Here is a 3,933-nt window from a genome sequence, read left to right on the forward strand (position 1 = left end):
CAGAAGATAAAGGAACCAAGGTAGACGTAGGTCAAGTGACTTGTCTAAGATCACAGAGACACTAAGTTACTGATCTTGGATTTGAATACGGGTCCTCTGACTCCAATCCTTTGTTCTTTGCACTATGAAGAGGGAGAAAAAGAGAGACAGACATATGTGAAATAGGAGTTTTCTTTCTGTATCTCTGTCTCTGTTTCTCTCTCCTTGCCTCCTGCACACATATCTGTATATATTCCCCATTGATAAATCTGCCCATAGGATCGGGGTGTCCCAGGAATGACATCTATGTGCTAATCATTCCCTTAGTGGGCAGCAGCTGATTATTCCCATCCCTCTTTTTTAGACCCTTTCAGCAAGTCCCAGTCATCTGAAGGTATCTATTCCACCCAGTCTTCCCCTCACCCTTAATTGTAGCTAGCACCCCAGGGCAGATTCCTTAGTGCCCTTGACTTTAACTGTGAAGTCCTAACTCACATCTCTCATATTTAGTATAGGAACTGTGTAGGTTGTAACGATGGTAAAGCAAACATTAACCCCAGCCTCACTCTTAGCAAGGAATTCCAGAACTATTTGTCTTCTACTGCCATCTGCTGGTGATGGGGAGGAATGGTTTTGTTCCGTGCTAGCTCTGTCCACATAGGTTTGGCTCCTGCTCTTACCACATGTCCAAGTAGCTGTGGATCTCATTCTGTGGCTTAATGCCTGAAGCATCTGGTGATTCCCATTATTCAATTCAAGATGTTAAGTCCATTAAATTTCTTAATTTGATTGACAAGTCCTTACAGATAAGCAGAATGAAATTGTCATGTATTCTATCCCATGAGTGTGTCATGGGAGCTTATTGATAAAGATATGCTCACAGATAAGTAGATGGGCCCCAAAAACCAAATTTGGAGTGTCAATACGGGAGATGCTAGAATTTAAAACTGATACTTGAACTTGGCATTGAACTAAACACTCACCGTATCACTTAGCCAGGAATACCAATCTCCTGACTCTTACAGAATGTTTGAGTGATCATGCTGCAATGATGAAATATCTTTACCAATGGAGCAATTCCCTTCGTTAACTTCCTTCATGGAGTGAATTTTCTGTTTAAGGCAGCTTTTTTTTTAAACCAATGTGAAGAAGTTCACTGTGTAATACATTGATCATTTTTGAGTGGCTAGACCTATCAATTAATAACCTTAATAAACTTTTTTTGGGTAAGAAAGGGAAGAAGCTATTTAACTAACTGTGGACTTCTTTTCAGCTTTGTTCCTCCACCCCCCAATTAATCATATACTTTGAAATTCTTTTTTTTTTTCATTTGGGCTGTACGTGGCATGAAACTTAAGATTTTCGTGTGCATGTCTCATCTCTTGCCTCTGTATACTTGCACAGGGAGTTCCTGGAATACACTTCCTCCTGATCTCTGCTTCTTACAATCCCTAGCTTCCTTCAAAGTATAGCTTTTTTTTTCTAAGTTACTCTATGCATAAGACCTTTCCTAATACACACTAAGCAGTTGTCAATTCTCTCCTCAAAACTACTCTATATAACCTGGTAAATATTTATCTGTGTATAGATGCAACGTACAGAGAAGTAGAGGGCAGAGACTATTTTGTTTTTGTCTTTGTGTGCCTTAGTGCTGAGGTGATTTCCTGGCACATTTGTTTTATTGAATTAGAATGAATGAAACAAAAAGATGACCATACTGCTCTGTGTTAGTATGTTTTGTTTGATCCTAGGTCCTAGAGCTTTATCTCTGTGGTTATGGGTAAGATACAAAAATGCTTAGTGTTTCCTATACTGTTTTTATCCCGTTTCTCTTCTCAGCATAGTCTAAACATTTGTCAGAGTCACTGTGTTTTCAAACTTCGATGACTACAGTGCTCTCTTGCTTCCAGGATGCTACTCTAAATTGCCCCTCTTCTGTCATACTGTGGATGTTGTTATTGTGCAGTCCTTTCAGTCCTGCTGGCTCTTTGTGATCCTATTTGTGGTTTTCTTGGGAAAGATACTGAAGCGGTTTGCCATTTCCTTCTCCAATTCACTTTATACATGAGGAAACTGAGGCAAACAAGGTTTAGTTACTTGCCCAGGGTCACATAGGTAGTAAGTGTCTGAGGACATCTTCCTAACCCCAGGCCCAATAGTCTATCAGCTGCACCACATAGCTGCCCCTGTACTGTGGATAGTTTGTGGCTAGAGAGTCATCACAGTAAGAGACACCAGGAGTGGTGATGGTGGTGTTGGGGATGTTTGTGTCATGTAATGGCACAGGTGATCATGGATCATAAGGCAGAGCTCAGGGATAGCATTTGCCATGGGGAAGATAGATAGATAGATCGATAGATAGATAGATAGATAGATAGATAGATAGATAGATAGATAATTTATTGCATACTTACTATGTGCCACCCACAGTGTTAAGCACTTATTACATAAATAAAAGGAAACAATGTCTGGTCCCTACCCTCAAGGAATTTACATTCTGATGAGGAAAGATAACAACATATAAAGGAGAGCTAAAGTGTGTGTGTGTGTGTGTGTGTGTGTGTGTTTGTGTGTGTGGTGGCGGGTGAGGGTGGGGGGGAAGGAGGGGAGAGTAGAGAAAAGTCCAGTAAGTGAGAGTCAAGCCCAGAATTAAGTGAGCATGGCTAGGACCTCTTATGAAATGGTGCTTTCGACTGGACACTCAATAGAGTGAGTGTCAGGATAGAGGTATCGCTATGTTAAGATTACTAGTGAGCAGGTGAAGAGGTCCGAGAGAGAGAGTTAAGCCCAGACTGAAGTTATGTCAATATCTTGAGGCAAAGCCCTATGTGCCAATACTAGTTATGTATGGTGAGAAAGAAGGCAGGTGAAAGGCTTTCTGGGCCTGAGTTATGACCAGGAGCTTTTGAGCAGACCCAAGGCGAGTAAGGACAGAGAGTGGAACCCCAACCAAGGAGAGAGCATAAAAACTTAACATTGGACTCTTATATGGTATTTTCCTAATCAGATTTCTGACTTTTTTTTTAGCTTAATCCTATTTATTAGGATATTTCCTATGAAAATTATTTAACCTCTTTACCTCCTTGGACCTCAGTTTCCTCAAATGTGCCTTGAGAAAACTAGCAAATGATCCCTTTACTCTCTGCCACTCCTCACCGTTCTGAGACATGAATCTGATGTAGGTGTCTAGTCCAAGGAAGCAGAAAACAAAAATAGGTAATGCTTGTCACTTACTCAGCTTTGGAAATGTAAATTCAGGAGAAGTGTGAGGTATAAACATGGAGAAGTGAGGGTGGAAAGAATCTTTTACTTCATGGGCACCTAGACACTAAATATGGACCATGTTGGGAGCAACAGAGCCCCTCTTTCCCTAGTATAGGCTGAATCCCCTCAATGGGATCTCTCTGAAATGATATTATACGTATATATGTGTGTATATATAAAACATATAATAAATGTATATTGATATGCAATGAAAAATAATACAAATTGTATACCCTTATGTTTTATACAAGGTAAATATAGTCGAGAATGGAAGAAAGGAAATTGGGACCTCTATTTGGACTATGCAATCTTGTTTCCTTGCCATCTCATGTGGTTGCTCACCCTTTCTGCTTTGAAGATTTGGAGAAATAGAAACATTTTAGTAATATGCCAACAGTTGAAGAAAAGTCTTCTATCTAGAAGAGTGTATTCAATTAACCTTTCCTCTATATTTTTGTTCTTTTAACAGCTGATGCTCCCTCCCTCCCTCTCTCCCTCCTTTCCTTTCTTTCCTTTCTCTCTCTTTCTTTCCCCCTTTCTCTCTTTCTTTCTTTCCCCTTTTTTCCTTTCTTCCTTCCTTCCTTTATTTATTCCTTTCTTTCTCTCTTTCCCCCTTTCTCTCTTTTCCCCTCTTTCTTTCTTTCTTTCTTTCTTTCTTTCTTTCTTTCTTTCTTTCTTTCTTTCTTTCTT

The sequence above is a fragment of the Vombatus ursinus genome, unplaced genomic scaffold (assembly GCF_900497805.2).
Source record: "Vombatus ursinus unplaced genomic scaffold, bare-nosed wombat genome assembly UNPS02014784.1, whole genome shotgun sequence".
Lineage (NCBI taxonomy): Eukaryota > Metazoa > Chordata > Mammalia > Diprotodontia > Vombatidae > Vombatus > Vombatus ursinus.